The sequence below is a fragment of the Carassius carassius genome, chromosome 11 (genome assembly GCF_963082965.1).
Source record: "Carassius carassius chromosome 11, fCarCar2.1, whole genome shotgun sequence".
NCBI classification, from domain to species: domain Eukaryota; kingdom Metazoa; phylum Chordata; class Actinopteri; order Cypriniformes; family Cyprinidae; genus Carassius; species Carassius carassius.
In genome coordinates this window covers 16546725-16563606 of record NC_081765.1, presented here as the reverse complement: position 1 = coordinate 16563606, position 16882 = coordinate 16546725, and the positions used below count along the sequence as shown (strand labels likewise).

The following is a 16882-nucleotide window of genomic DNA, read 5'->3' as shown; positions in this document are numbered from 1 at the left end:
ATGAAAACGCGTTAGCACCACTGATCTGTATATGACTGGATCGCTCATCGCGTTCTAAACTGCCAACAGACAGCCGCTTCTATATTATAGATCAGTGGTTGGCAGTATGTCCGCTGTTGAGCAGTATTTCAGACTGGACCAACCAGACAGTAAAACGGCGACTAGGGATGCCACAAGTACTGGCACTTCACTACCAAGTCGGTGCTGAAAAATAAAAAATGTGATGATACCATCGACTCTGTAGTACCGGTAGTAAGTTACCGACTCCCGAGTATATTCTTTACCCGCAGCTGTGTTCAGTCGTTTCCATGTTAGTCGAAGCGCAGGGCTCCAGACTGTAGCCGTATATATACTAGTGTCTGTGAATATTAAACTGCAAAATACTATTTAAATATTACTCCGGCAAATTCTACATCTCTGTGGGTGACCGGCGCAGATGCGCGGGAGCTCGCTGTTTTGTAGTCTCTGCCATGTGTCACTATATGAAAACACAAACCCATAAAACATCACTTCATGAGAATTTACCATTTCATTTGAGAAAACTGTCATATCTTAAACACAGACACTCAAAGATCTTCATGGCAACCCATCAAAATAAATGTTAACGTGAGTAAATTGACAATAAATTAAGCTACTGTTGTAGCCTTCAGTAGATTTAGCTATGTCTCTATGTAGTAATAATAATACATCTCTATTAATAAAAATAAATATGCCCAGACGGTTGCTTGTTTTGTTGTAAAGAGATTATCTGATTAATATATTATTTTTTTAATATTCCTAGACTTATTTGTTGCAGTTTTTATACAGTTATTTTGTAAAACTAAAATACCTTTTTTAGTTTGCGTTGTTAGATTTTTGGCTGCATTTGAAGTATTTTTTTTTGCTTATGAAAATAAAAAATATGTCAGATAATAAAAATACTGTAATTAATAAATACAGTAGTTCACCATGTATTTGTTCATGTTTTATTAAGGGATTAGTCTGAAGCACACCATAAAATTATTCTAGCAATTTACACAGGGCTAGTAGTATATACAGCTGTATATACAGATACACACCCAGGTATCGGATCAGTACTCGGTATCGGCCGATACCCTGAGCCCTGGTATCGGGAAAAGAAAAAGGGTATCGGAATATCTACGGAATATCTGATATACCATCACTCAGGAAAATATAAATTATCGTTATTGACAAAAAAAATACACCCAAAAGTATATCATTTTGTCAACATGCCACACAAGGGGCATGATTTAGGTGATTTGGCACACAGACACACAGAGATTGTGTGTGTGCGCGCATGTGCGTGCTCGTGTACGTGCATGCAGATCACAGGCATTGGTTTAACCTACATTGTGAAGACGACCCCGTCCCCCCCAAAACAACTTAAAACTTTTGACACAAGGAAAACAGCTCGTACAAACCATAGTTCCCTTTCAGTAGGTCACGTTCGACGTTATGAATGGGATCTCGCCCGAGAGCCCAATCACCTTCGAGTGGTACAAAACGAGCCAATGGTACACAAAGTACCTTGGTCTGCGGGATTTGCATCGCGAGCTCCGCCCCGTAGAGCGAGTATATAAGGAGCAGTGCTAGCAACTCGCATTCAAGCTTTCGCTTCGGAGCCGAGCACATCACTTGCTGCTTTCACCGGAGTGCTACAAGCAAGAGTCACTGGTGTTGGTGTGATGACGCGATTCAGCGGTTCGTCTGGGTTTCCTGCGACAGCTCCCGCGTTCTCCTGAGCGCTTCAACACCTCTGAAAGAGCTATTTCCTTTCACAAAAGAGATACGGGCCGATTTGCGTCTTTTTAAAGATGTCATTTCGCCCGTGTGTTTCTGGGTGCGGTCGTTACATCGCTCCTCGTGACGGCCACGATCGCTTTGTCATGTGTCTGGGCTTCCAGCCCGCTGAGACTGCGTTCGTGGATGGCTCATGTTCTCATTGCAGGGACATGACCATCTCGGCGTTGAGATCGAGACTTGATTACCTTAAAAGGTATAGAGTCCCTTCTGCCACACCCTGTTCTAGCTCTTCTTCTCGTAAGAGGGCTACTTCAGCTGGTGGCCAGGGTGATCTGAGGGTTACTGTGTGGGCTTCCCCGACGAGCCAACCTCCTCGTGCCACCCCCCCCTCACATACGCCACAGCCGGTTGAGTTTCCGGATGAGTTTGCTGGAACCTCTCAGGCTCCTGACATCTCTGTGTCCACTGTGTCCACAGAGCGCCTCCACTTGGCGTGGTGGTCCCAAGCTGCCCTCCAAGGCCTGTAAGTTCTCATCCACGCTTGTGGCCAAGGCATACATAGCTGCGGGACAGGCCGCTTCTGCCCTGCATGCCATGGCCTCACTTCAGGTCTATCAGGCCAAGCTGCTCCGGCAGCTGCACAAGGGCAGTGCTGACCCAGGGGTTTTGCAGGAGGCGCGTACTGCTACCGACCTCGCTCTCCGGGCGACGAAGGTCACTGCATGCTCCTTGGGTCAGGTGATGTCCACTTTGGTGGTCCAGGAGTGCCAACTATGGCTGAACCTGGCAGACATGAGGGAGTCTCTTGAGTACTTTCATGTCTCCATTCTTCCTCGACACAGACTGTTTCTTCGGTTTGCTTTCGAGGGGCAGGCATATCAGTACAAGGTTCTCCCATTTGGGTTGGCCCTGTCTCCCCGCGTCTTTACGAAAGGCGCGGAGGGAGCCCTGGCTCCTCTCAGGGAACAAGGTGACCGTATCCTCAACCAACTCGACGACTGGCTGATCATAGCTCACTCTTGAGAGCAGTTGTGCGAGCACAGGGATCTGGTGCTCAGACACCTTGCCCGACTGGGTCTTCAGGTCAACTGGGAAAAGAGCAAGCTCTCCCATGTGCAGAGGATCTCTTTTCTCGGTATGGAAATAGACTCGGTCGCCATGTTCGCACAGCTTACAAACGAGCGTGCGCAGTCACTGCTGAATTGCCTGAGACAATTCGAGGGCAAGCGAGCGGTTCCACTGAAACTGCTTCAGAGGCTCCTGGGGCATATGTCGTCCGCGGCGGCGGTCATACCGCTCGGGTTACTCTATATGAGACCGCTTCAGCACTGGCTTCACGACTGAGTCCCAAGATGGGCATGGCAACAGGGCACACTCCGAGTGACCATCACTCCGGCCTGCCGCTGAAACTTCACCCCGTGGTTGGACCCCTCGTTTCTACGGGCCGGCATGCCCCTAGAACCGGTGTCCAGACATGTTGTTGTGTCAACAGATGCCTCTGCCATGGGCTGGGGTGCCATGTGCAATGGGCATGCTGCGTCGGGCTCCTGGACATCTGAGGTCGCTTCGTGCCATTCACATTCCGGGCAGGCTCAATCGTGCAGCCGACTAGCTCTCACGGCAGCAGTCTCGCCCCGGGCAATGGAGACTCCACCCCGAGTCGGTTCAGCTGATTTGGGAACGCTTCGGAGACGCTCAGGTAGACCTGTTTGCCTCTCCAGAAAATTCCCACTGCCAGTTGTTTTACTCCCTGACGGAGGGCACTCTCGGCACGGACGCCCTGGCACACAGCTGGCCGCTGGGCCTGCACAAGTATGCGTGTCCACCAGTGAGCCTTCTTGCACAGACGTTGTGCAAGATCAGGGAGAACGAGGAGCAGGTCCTCATGGTTGCGCCTTTTTGGCCCGGCCGGACCTGTATCCCCAAACTTGTACTCCTCGCAACAGCCCCTCCCTGGCCAATTCCTCTGAGGAAGGACCTTCTTTCTCAGAGACGGGGCACCCTCTGGCACCCACATCCCAATCTGTGGAACCTACATGTGTGGGTTCTGGATGGGTCATGGAAGGTTTAGGTACCTTGCCACCACAGGTGGTAGCTACCATCACTTCAGCTAGAGCCGTGTCCACCCGACACGCCTATGCTTTGAAGTGGAACCTCTTCATCAATTTGTGTTCTTCACGGCGTGAGGACCCCTGGAAATGTCCAATCGGGTCAGTGCTTTCCTTTCTTCAGGAGGGGTTGGAACGAACGCTGTCTCCTTCCACCCACAAGGTCTATGTGTCCGCCATTTCGGCTCACCATGACCCTGTTGAAGGTAAGTCTCTTGAAAGGCACAATCTGATCATCAGGTTTCTGAGAGGAGCAAGGAGGCTCAATCCGCCTCGCCCTCAGCAAGTCCCCTATTGGGACCTCGCAGTGGTTCTATCGGCACTGCAGAGGGCTCCCTTCGAACCTTTGGTCTCAGTAGAGCTAAAGTTTTTATCTTTGAAAACTGCACTCCTGACGGCTTTGGCTTCGGTGAAGAGGGTCGGGGACCTGCAGGCATTTTCAGTTGACGAAGCGTGCCTGGAATTCGGGCCGGCTAACTCTCACATTATCTTGAGACCCCGGCCTGGGTATGTGCCCAAAGTTCCCACCACTCCTTTTAGGGATCAGGTGGTGAACTTGCAAGTGCTGCCCCTGGAGGAGGCAGACCCAGCCCTGGCCCTCAGTGCCTTAGGACCTCAGACCAGCTCTTTGTCTGTTACGGAGGCCAGCAGAAGGGAAAGGCTGTCTCCAAGCAGAGGTTATCCCACTGGATAGTGGATGCTATTGTCCTGGCTTATCAGGCTCAAGACCTGCCATGCCCACTAGGGGTGAGAGCTCACTCAACTAGGAGTGTAGCTTCCTCCTGGGCGCTGGCGCCTCGCTAACAGACATCTGTAGAGCTGTGGGCTGGGCGACACCTAACACATTTGGGAGATTTTATAATCTCTGTGTAGAGCCAGTGTCCTCCCGTGTACTCACCCCTTCGGGCCAGTAAGGACCCGCTCTGTGTCAATCCGCTTGCTGCGCCATTCCACTCCGCGGACTGGATGCGTGTGCTATTCCCCTCAGGTGAGTTCCTCAGTCAGGACCCTGTATTCCTCCAGCACTGTTAATGTCCAACACTTGCGTACATGCCCTTTGGTCAGCCCTGTGTGGGACTAGGTGCCTCCATGTGTTGTGATTCCCCTTTTCTGGGCAATCCCACGTATGTGTGTCCACAGTAAGTCTCTCCGCAGCATGTGTCTTTCCCTTGGCAAGCCCCTTACTAGCTCTGTCATTGAAACTTCCACCCTGCGGGCTGGGTACCTCAGAGTTCTTATGTATCACCACCTTGGTGGATACCTGCCTTCTGTAAGTTCTCCCACGGGCAGGCAGCCTGCTATCATACGTAATATGCTACCCAGTGTATTCGGTGTAAGCTATAGGCCCTCACTCGTGCTGGCCTTACGACAGGGTGCTATCCCTCACACGGGTCGCTGGAAGACAGCCATGTGGCGTTTTGTAAGGGACCCCATTCGTAACGTCGAACGTGACCGAATGAAAGTGAATTTCTAGGTTACGTATGTGTAGCGGATCTGACCCGTATCAGACAAATTAAAGAGTCTATTAGGACTGTGGTTCAAACATGAGCCGAATTCCTCAGAAAGGAAACAGGAAGTCATAAAACATTCTGTGCCACAAGTCCCAAGCAAGATAACCAACCAGCCAACCAACTCTTTCACAGAACAGCTTTCAACATTAACAAAGCTAGAAAAATTATTGACAAATTATTGTCAAATTTGGGGCAAGTAATTGAGATGCAACACAGCTGAGGTGCCCCGAGCAAGACACCAGACCACCCATTGCTCCCCCGCAAAATGTGTAGGTGCACTTGGATGGGTTAAACATCCTGTTTACAATTAACCCTTTAAAAAGGGGAACCTTGTTCTGCTCAAGGTTAGCAACTGGAGGATGGATAAAGGACTCAGAATGCACAATCTTACAAAAGGTTGTGGAACCTTGGTTTGATAGGGAGGAAGAAAAATTAAAAAAAACCTGACAAGACGGGCGTTTAATATCAGATTCTGCAGAACAAGACCAATACACAAGATATCTTGGGGTTCTGCAAAAAGTTTACTAAAAAAAATAGATTCACATGACCAGAGTAACTGCTCCACTAGAAACCACAGTCTGCTCCCCAGAGACAGCCTTGATACGAGTATCTCTTCCTGAAAGAGAAGTGTTAGAAGTGAGAACACTTCTAAAATGCTCAGTTCCTCTTGTCAAGAGAAAGCGAGAACTCACGTTTCCTGGTGCAGCTTTGCTCACAAGAGCCAGATGATGGATGGCACACCTCTGTACTGCAATGGATGAATATCTGACAGGGAAGAAAGAGGCTCAAGTCATAGAACCCACAAGTAGTAAATACAAATGTTCAAGTAAAGGGGGGGGGGGGGCATACAGTTTCCTGCAGAGCAGCCAGTGAGGCTGGGTCTACAAATGTAAACATCTTCACAACAAAAGCGCTTGTAGTGGGTTGGGAACTGAAGACCAGATGATCCAGTCACTGGAACCAGTGTGGTCAGATAACGGTCGTCCTGGTAAGGGCATCTGAAGACAAAAGAGAAGGTTAGAAAGGGTCTCCCAGCAGACTAATGGGATAAAGATCGGCTGTACACTCACCCATCGATCAGAAGGTCCCACTGGGGGAGACTGAGTGGACTGGGGGTTGAAGTCGTCCAACAACGTCCCAGCATTAGAACAACGTTGGGGTCAGTCCTCTCCATAATGTGCACCTCAACATACACAGGCTCTCGCAGGACTTTTGTGATGGGATAATCAGCGTCACTGTAGTAGGACGTGTAGGCCTCATCCCCTGAGGAACACTGGGGTTTAACCTGCCTCAAGTTTGAAAGGCTTTAGGCAGACACAGGACAAGACCTTACCTTCAGCACAGCCTTTAGTTACACATTGGCCATTGGCCAGTCTGAGCTCCACCCGGAGAGGCCCAGGAGCAGCTACTGGTAGAGGTGGAGGAACGAAGTTGACCTCAACAACCAGAGCTTCCACAGAAGTTTCAGAGTATCTACACTGGAAGAGGAACCTGGACAACACACAGCGAGCTTGTAGCATTTATCAGGGACTAATGTTCACACAAAGTCATAGATCACCTACTCAAAATGACGGTCCCTTGTGATGGAATCATATGGTTCAATCCCCACTTCATAAGATGAGGTCATTCAGTTTTCATACACCACATATCCGCCATCATCCTGTGAACAGAAACAGTGGCAGAATCCAGTCCATCATAAGCAAATGCAGAATAAAACCAGTAGCAGCTGCTAACCATCACACTCGTGCCACATGCGGTCACAGGGAACTGGTATATGGCAAAGGAAGGTGTGGACCCCACAGGAGCACAAGGTGGGTCGTTTCCACCCAGTAGATGAACCGAATCCAGACTCAGTCGAGGCAGAGTAACGTCTCTAGACACCACTACCACAAACTGACCATCTCTAATACACTGGACAGTTACTAGAACAAGGTACAAGAGCAGGTTAATGCAGAGAATCAGTTTAACACAGAATAGAACAGAATAAGATTGAGAACAGTTACCCGCCCTCCCATAGAAACACTGCTGTGCGTTAAAGCAGCAGTTGATAGCTTCACACTCAGCACTACTGATCCCCGGTAGACCACATTGGATCTGCTCAGAATCAGCTACAGCACATTTATCAAGGGGATCTGCCTGCACTACTGGCTTCTGAAGCGGAAATTGAGGTTTAGGTTGTTGAACCGGCTTCTGAAGCTGAAACTGCTGAGGAACCTGCTGGTTACTTGGTTGTTGAACTGGCTTCTGAAGCAGAAACTGCTGGGTCATCAGAGATTGAACATCCTGAAGCGATTTACTCCAGTGTGGAACAGCATGACAGAAAGCACAAACCAGCAAAATCTGAACCAAACACCAACTTCCAGCCATTGTTTAACAGCTAAACACAATGTGGAAATACTGCCCTTTGGTCTTTTTGTATTCTACAGATTTCAGCTAATTAACGATAGTCCCTCCCTCTTCATTAACACTCATGGATCTCCTGAGTTGCAGAAAGGGGAGCTTATGCAGCTTGGTGATTCTCAATGGATCTCAAGATAGAATTCATATTTTTCCTATTTTGAACATAAATGCACAAACTTAATTTAAAAAAATCTTACTATCTTATCTGATTGTAATTGGTTCTCAAATTCTGTTAACATGGTGTTTCTTGAGTCCAATGTCAAATTGACAAAAAATAAGAATGGTTCAAGTCCAATGTTTACTGGAACTTTCCAAAAGTAGATGTTTTTCTTTGGTGCCATTGTCCCAGAGCCGGCCAAGCCACTAAGCGACCCTTGCAATTGCAAAGGGCCCCGTAGCCAGCAGAGGGCCCCCTAGAGTCACTCTAAAAATAATTGTTTCTGCAAGTATTCTCGTAAACACAGTCGGTTATGTTTTAAGTGAACGTATACAGTGGCCTGCTGCTCAGAGAAATTCGCTGTACCGGATAAATCTGTCTCTCTCTCTCTCTCTGTAAAATAGACGACGTTAAAGGGGGTGTGTTTCAAGATACGCAGTGGAGTAGACCAAACTAAACAGGGAGGGAGGGCAAAACACTCCAACTCGGTTTGAACTCGGCCACGGCCGCGCAATCGACTCACTCATCCAGATGGCCAGTCCGCCCCTGAGCGCAACTGCCCGAGCGCTTTGGAAAGAAAGTGTGTGTGTGAACTCACTGGGCGCGTAGACAGTAAAAGAAATGGACACAGCGACCCCATTGGATTCAATGGAGACAAGTGAAGTCGTTATCTCTTTATTCCTGGGACAACTTTGCCATCGGAAAGGGTGTGTCTGCCACGGGCTGTCCACAGGCTGCGCTCCAGACTGACCACACATCGTGACATGTTACATTTCTTAAATAAAAATTGAAAAAAGAAATTATCGCGGCCGAAAAAATTATCGAGCTCATTTTTTAATAGTGCGATTAATTGATTTATCGAATATCACGACAGGCCAACTATTTACATCATTAAATTAAAGTTTACGGAAACTCGTTTTTCCTCGTCAATCATTCTCCATTCATAAACGTTATTCAAAAAGGGCGCGTCTCGTGCACGGTAAAACTCTCTCCAATATATCATATGATATATTTACATTATAATGCTTGATCTCTAGATCTAGAAAGGTCTGTGGATTTGCATAAAATGACTTTATTTTGTGTATTTGTATTTTATGTTTGTTGCTGTTTTTAAACGACTCGCTACCGTCTGCCTGTTAGATCACACACATCACAAGGACTATGAATCGGCATCAAACGCACAATAACTGGAATTTAAAACTGAAGAAACAAATGATCAATAAACTGTTGGACAGATATACATTAGGATTTGTGCGCTCGACATTTCTTCGCTTTGTGCCGTGAACTTTTAAATGCGCACTTGAGCAGCGCAGCGCTGCACACTGTGACTCCATGTTGCTTTGAGCACATCATTCTGCACAAATATGGATTTTAATAGTTCTATTGAAATATTACCTAATTCTTATTATTGTTACTATTAATCTTGTTTGTGGTGTTTTAGATGTTATTGTTAATTTTGTTTATTTGAAAAATTCAAACATTTAAATGTTCTATTTATTATTATATATAATATTTTATTTAAATGTTATTCTATTTGCTCGATTTCATTTAAATTATATATAGGCTGTTGTTTGTGCCTCTTAAACTCTGGTGTCAATTAAAAAATTTTCTTTGAAGGTCAGTGAAAATCACTTTATCAGTCTTATTCAGCAAGTTCATCAGTGTGTGTTCGTTAAACTGCACTGCCATTCAGCTCAGTGGTATCATAATTTTCGTTTTAGACATCAAACATGGAACTCAACTCAAGAACTCAAGGTCTTTTATTGTCATTCTGTACATGTTGCCACATAAGAACAAAATACTTACTCAGGACCAACAGCGTAAAAAAGATAATTAACATACAGCATACATAGAATAATTTAAACATAATTTAATAGACTAAAAAATTTAAAAATAACATGGTAGATATAATATGTACAGTATAGTTATAAGGTAGTCATTGCTTTTCTTTAGGCCTTACTTAAAATGGTCAAAGGGGCCTCCAACCGAATTTTGCTTAGGGCCCCCAAAGGTCTAGGGCCGGCTCTGCATTGTCCTTACCACTCCCAGCTGACAAGTGTGCTCTTACAAATATGAGGAAAACCCTATATTAAGCAGTAAATGATTTTAAGTATATGGAAGCTTATTACCACCACAGAATAAAATAAATAAATAGAGAAGAAAAAATTTTTCATTTTGACTATTTATGTCACGACTGATCTATCTCACAGTTTGCTAAAATCTCAAGGTTGCTGACTTTTTTTCTCCAAATTGAGCTTTTTGATTCCTTGGGGGAAATAATTCCATAGAATCCATAGAAGTTTGTTCGCAAGTTTATTGAAACTACACAAAAAAAAAAAAAACATTGTTAAAGAGAAACCCTAACAACCTTTTATTCTTTATGATCAGACCTTGAACTTTCTTTAGTAAAACATGACTGCAAAATGAAAAAAGAAAGAAAAAGAAAAGAGTAATCTGAGTTAACATGACTAAATTAGTTGACACTTAAAGGGTTAGTTCATTGAAAAATCATAATTATGTTATTAATAACTCACCCTCATGTCGTTCCAAACCCGTGAGACCTCCGTTTATCTTTGGAACACTGTTTAAGATACACTATTTTAACAGTTTTTACTGTTTTAGATGTAGTGCGAGAGCTCTCAGTCCCTCCATTGAAACTGTGTGTACGGTATACTGTCCATGTCCAGAAAGGTAAGAAAAACATCATCAAAGTAGTCCATGTGACATCAGAGGGTCAGTTAGAATTTTTTGAAGCATCGAAAATACATTTTGGTCCAAAAATAGCAAAAACTACATCTTTATTCATCATTGTCTTCTCTTCCATGTCTGTTGTGAGAGAGTTCAAAACAAAGCAGTTTGTGATATCCGGTTCACGAACGAATCATTCGATGTAACCGGATCTTTTTGAACCAGTTCACCAAATCGAACTGAATCGTTTTAAACGGTTCGCGTCTCCAATACACATTAATCCACAAATGACTTAAGCTGTTAACTTTTTTAATGTGGCTGACACTCCCTCTGAGTTAAAACAAACCAATATCCCAGTGTAATTAATTTACTCAAATAGTACACTGACCGAACTGCTGAAAAGAAAACTGAAGATGAACACAGAGCCGAGCCAGATAATGAACAAAAGATTGACTCATCGGTTTTTGGATCACCAGTAGTTCTTTCGGACAGTTCGATTCAATAAACCGGTTGAAGAAAACAGTTCACGGGTTCTTTTGCGCTCGACGTAATGACGTCATTGGCGATGATTGCCCTTCATTCAAGCCTCGGTTTACCCGCGCTCATAACATTAGCACAGAATCAGTTCAGAATCATTCACCAAAAGAATCAGTTCGGTTCAGACGCTCTGTGTGTCAGTCTGCTTCACGCTGAATCACACATGCCCAGTATCATCAGCTCCTCGGTTCTCGAATCGGACACGTCTGACAGAAACGGTTCTTGACTCTAGAAGAGTCAATCTTTTGTTCGTTATCTGGCTCGGCTCGGTGTTCATCTTCAGTTCTCTCTTCACAGCAGTTCAGTGAGTGTACTGTTTAACTTATCAGACAAATTAATTATTAATATTATCTACGTATAATCATTTATAATGAGCAACTTCTCATGTTCTTCAGAAAGAAGAGAACTATGTGTCCCATTCAGTAGGCTAATGATCGCCCTTTTCTAATATACATTATGAATTCAGGGGCGTAGGCAGCGAAAGGGTAAACAAAAAAGGGAAGAACAGCGAAGAAGGATGATTTTAAGGTTGGAGGAGAAAATAAGATGGGCGTTTTTTTTAGGGGGGATTGGGGATGGGCTCACCTTTGCCCAGGTCTGCCCAAAAAATTAATTTTGCCATATCCCACTGTTATGAAGTGTGAAAAAAACATCTCCAAAAGCACTATTTTCATGATGAAGTCTATTATAATGTTAGAATCCCTCTGATTAAAATAATGAAAGATAAATATGCCTGTGAGTTTTTTTGTTTTTTTTTATCGTTAGCATAGGCTAGTTAATCTTAGAACGTGTGCGTGATCGCAAATGTTAAACGATTTCTATACAGCCGTTCAAAAGACAGTAAGTTAAGTGAGTGATTTACATTTTAGACACATTTAGTCTTTTTTTACTGAATAGCAAACATAAAATACTTCCAAACAAAGCTGGAGCAGATCTGCCATGTGTCTCAGAGCATGTGTTTCTTTCATGAATGAATCCCTTTTTGAAAGAATCAAGTGAGCCAATTATTCGGTGATCCATTCACAGTCAACTTGCGTCGACTCTACATGAATCAGCAGTTTTGAAAGAATCGTTTGCTTGAAGAATTCAATGAATCATTCATTTAACAGATACTTGTCGCCACCTATTGGTGGTTTTAAAATTATATTTCTTTATCCATGACAGGCTCAAACAACGCTATCTCACGACCAATTCGTACGTATTTTAGGAGGTGGCTTATTTGTAGGAATTTGTACGACCACTCGTACGATTTTATATGATTTGTCTAATCCCCAATGTTGGTTAGGTTTAGGGGCGGGGTTAGGTGTAGGTCATTCGTACAAATTCATACAAATTGTGCAACTCGTAAAATACGTACGATTTGGCAAAAATCGTGTGAATTTGTACGAGTGTGGTCGTACGAATTCGGACGAATAAGCCACCTTGTAAAATATGTACGAATTGCCAGGAAATCCCAAACCATCACTCAGGAAAATATTAATTATCGTTATTGACAAAATAATACACCAAAAAAAATTTTGTCAACATGCCACACAAGGGGCATCATTTAGGTGATTTGGCACACAGACACACAGAGATTGTGTGTGTGTGTGTGTGTGTGTGTGTGTGTGTGTGTGTGTGTGTGTGCGTGCTCGTGTTCGTGCATGTAGGCCACAGGCATTGGTTTAACCTACATTGTGAAGATGACCCCGTCCCCCCCAAAACAACTTAAAACTTTTGACACAAGGAAAACAGCTCGTACAAACCATAGATCATTTAATAAAGCTTTTTATGTTTGTTTGTTAAATAAAAACTAATAAATAAAAAGACAAATTTGTAATCACAGGATTCCCCATTTTTTTTTACAATTCAACCACTGAGTATTATCTAGGTAGATCTCCAGGAGCAGAGCTAAACGACCCTGGTTTTGGAGACACCATACAGAGCTAAACATGCCCATAAATGAAAACCGTGTCTGAAGGTGTCTTTTCACAGCCGAGTTAAACCGCTGGTCTGTGCCTACCCAAAAATTAAGTGTAACTTAACACGTTCAGACACGCCTCAATCTCAAGTATCAAAATATACAGCACAGTTGTAAATGCATTTATGCCACTTCTGAGCAGCATTACCCTTGTGAAAAAGTGTGCTTAACTGTATTCAAAATGTACTTGTGTACTTCCAATCATACAAATATCATATAGTTTAAATTAAAGGCCACTTACTGTAAGTGAACTTAAAAAGATTACACTTTAATCACAATAAGTCTTAACATACTTAAGTGCAATTTAAAAAAAATGCACTCTATGATAATGTCTAAGTATTACTTAAACATTTTTAATTGTTATTGTATTCTAAATAAGTACAATTATTTTTATGTATTTATCAATATACTAAAGCACATGTAAAATAACTGATTTTAATTTCAACTTAAGTGAGTTCTCCAAAATTACAGTTGTTAATGTATTTTAAATATATTACTATTTAGACTATAATATATAGCCTACTATGTGCATTAATAAAAATAAACTTCAATACGCTTTCTTCCATACAGTATACTCCAATAAAACTTTGAATTGTTGAAATTTTCATCACCAGCTCCTGCTGGTGTCTAGTACTTTTTTTTCAGCAAACCACTTTTTTTTTTTTTTACTCTCGAGTCATATTTTCCAACATTGCCTTCGGTATAGCCCAAAATATTATGCCCCAGGGTGCAGGTTAGCCTTTTACGCATGAGGAAATAAAAACGCCTCAAATTTATTAAAATGTATTGTAATTGGTTTCTTGTCAGAAGGATTGGCTCCACCAGGATTTTCTCCTCTCAGCTAAACATGCTAAGGAATCCTTTTACTTGCCAATAATCACTTTGTGTGAAGTGGGAAAGAAATGCTAAAAAAAAAAAAAAAAAAAAAAAAAAACCTACTCTAAAAACCAACACTGACCAGACAGCAAAGGCAAAGTATGGCAACCCATACTTGAAATGGTCCTCCAATTTTAACACTTCCAAGTTACTGCATGCACATTAGAAGCAGTGAACACACCCAGTGCAGTTTGCAACCAGTCACTGTCGTGCCTGGGGAGCAACTGGGTGTATTGAAAGTGGAAGGGAGCATGGTTCATTCAACCCCTAACCTACATTCACTACTGGTATGGAGTATTAAACCTTTAGGTCACAAGTCGGACTCCATCCTCCAACTGCCCAGCTTGCAACCAAATCTTTCCCACTACAGGCAGATAGTACTAGGATGACTGACAGATGCGTCGAATATGACCCACAAGTTGTGGTGGTTGAGTCTCAGCCCAATGGTTGACTAGTCAGACTTGTAACCTAAAGCTAACGGATTCAAGTCTCAGTCCCAGCGGGAATTGGGTGGGAAATCAGCTCACCCACAGCCGAGGTGCCCTGAGCAAGACACCAGACCACCAATTGCTCCCCCGCAAAATGTGTAGGTGCACTTGGATGGGTTAAATATCCGGTTTACAATTAACCCTTTAAAAAGGGGAACCTTGTTCTGCTCAAGGTTAGCAACTGGAGGATGGATAAAGGACTCAGAATGCACAATCTTACAAAAGGTTATGGAACCTTGGTTTGATAGGGAGGAAGAAAAAAAAAAAAAAACCTGACAAGACGGGTGTTTAATATCAGATTCTGCAGAACAAGACCAATAGACAAGATACCTCGGGGTTCTGCAAAAAGTTTATTAAAAAAAAAAATATATATATATATAGATTTACATGACCAGAGTAACTGCTCCATTAGAAACCACAGTCTGCTCCCCAGAGACAGCCTTGATACTAGTATCTCTTCCTGAAAGAGAAGTGTTAGAAGGGAGAACACTTCTAAAATGCTCAGTTCCTCTTGTCAAGAGAAAGCGAGAACTCACGTTTCCTGGTGCAGCTTTGGTCGCAAGAGCCAGATGATGGATGGCACACCTCTGTACTGCAATGGATGAATATCTGACAGGGAAGAAAGAGGCTCAAGTCATAGAACCCACAAGTAGTAAATACAAATGTTCAAGTAAAGGGGGGGCATACGGTTTCCTGCAGAGCAGCCAGTGAAGCTGGATCTACAAATGTGAACATCTTCACAACAAAGCGCTTGTAGTGGGTTGGGAACTGAAGACCAGATGATCCAGTCACTGGAACCAGTGTGGTCAGATAACGGTCGTCCTGGTAAGGGCATCTGAAGACAAAAGAGAAGGTTAGAAAGGGTCTCCCAGCAGACTAGCGGGATAAAGATGGGCTGTACACTCCCCCATCGATCAGAAGGTCCCACTGGGGGAGACTGAGTGGACTGGGGGTTGAAGTAGTCCAACAACGTCCCAGCGCCAGGACAATGTTGGGGTCAGTCCGCTCCATAATGTGCACCTCAACATACACAGGCTCTCGCAGGACTTTTGTGATGGGATAATCAGCGTCACTGTAGTAGGACGTGTAGGCCTCATCCCCTGAGGAACACTGGGGTTTAACCTGCCTCAAGTTTGAAAGGCTTTAGGCAGACACAGGACAAGACCTTACCTTCAGCACAGCCTTTAGTTACACATTGGCAAGTCTGAGCTCCACCCGGAGAGGCCCAGGAGCAGCTACTGGTAGAGGTGGAGGAACAGAGTTGACCTCAACAACCAGACCTTCCACAGAAGTTTCAGAGTATCTACACTGGAAGAGGAACCTGGACAACACACAGCGAGCTTGTAGCATTTATTAGAGACTAATGTTCACACCAAGTCATCGATCACCTACTCAAAATGACGGTCCCTTGTGATGGAACCATATGGTCCAATCCCCACTTCATAGGACGAGGTCATTCAGTTTTCATACACCACATATCCGCCGTCCTCCTGTGAACGGAAACGGTGGCAGAATCCAGTCCATCATAAGCAAATGCAGAATAAAACCAGTAGCAGCTGCTCACCATCACACTTGTGCCACATGCGGTCACAGGGAACTGGTATATGGCAAAGGAAGGTGTGGACCCCACAGGAGCACAAGGTGGGTCGTTTCCACCCAGTAGATGAACCGAATCCAGACTCAGTCGAGGCAGAGTAACATCTCTAGACACCACTACCACAAACTGACCATCTCTAATACACTGGACAGTTACTAGAACAAGGTACAAGAGCAGGTTAATGCAGAGAATCAGTTTAACACAGAATAAGATTGAGAACAGTTACCCGCCCTCCCATAGAAACACTGCTGTGCGTTAAAGCAGCAGTTAATAGCTTCACACTCAGCACTACTGATCCCAGGTAGACCACATTGGATCTGCTCAGAATCAGCTACAGCACATTTATCAAGGGGATCTGCCTGCACTACTGGCTTCTGAAGTGGAAACTGCGGTTCAGGTTGTTGAACTGGCTTCTGAAGCAGAAACTGAGGTTTAGGTTGCTGAACTGGCTTCTGAAGCTGAAACTGCTGGTTAGTTGGTTGTTGAACCGGCTTCTGAAGCGGAAACTGCTGGTAAGGTGGTTGTTGAACCGGCTTCTGAAGCGGAAACTGCTGAGGAACCTGCTGGTTACTTGGTTGTTGAACTGGCTTCTGAAGCGGAAACTGCTGGGTCATCAGAGATTGAACATCCTGAAGCGATTTACTCCAGTGTGGAACAGCATGACAGAAAGCACAAACCAGCAAAATCTGAACCAAACACCAACTTCCAGCCATTGTTTAACAGTTAAACACAATGTAGAGATACTGCCCTTAGGTCTTTTTGTATTCTACAGATTTCAGCTAATTAACGATAGTCCCTCCCTCTTCATTAACACTCA

At 44.1% G+C, this 16882-nt stretch overlaps 1 protein-coding gene and 1 pseudogene across 11 annotated transcripts in view; one reads left to right on the top strand and one right to left on the bottom strand.

Annotated features, from left to right (window-relative positions):
• Window positions 1–16882, top strand: part of LOC132152888 (zona pellucida sperm-binding protein 4-like) — a 240818-nt gene that overhangs the window by 142078 nt on the left and 81858 nt on the right. The gene's annotated exons all lie outside the window — the stretch shown is intronic.
• On the bottom strand, window positions 5821–16818 carry LOC132152894 (zona pellucida sperm-binding protein 4-like; annotated as a pseudogene).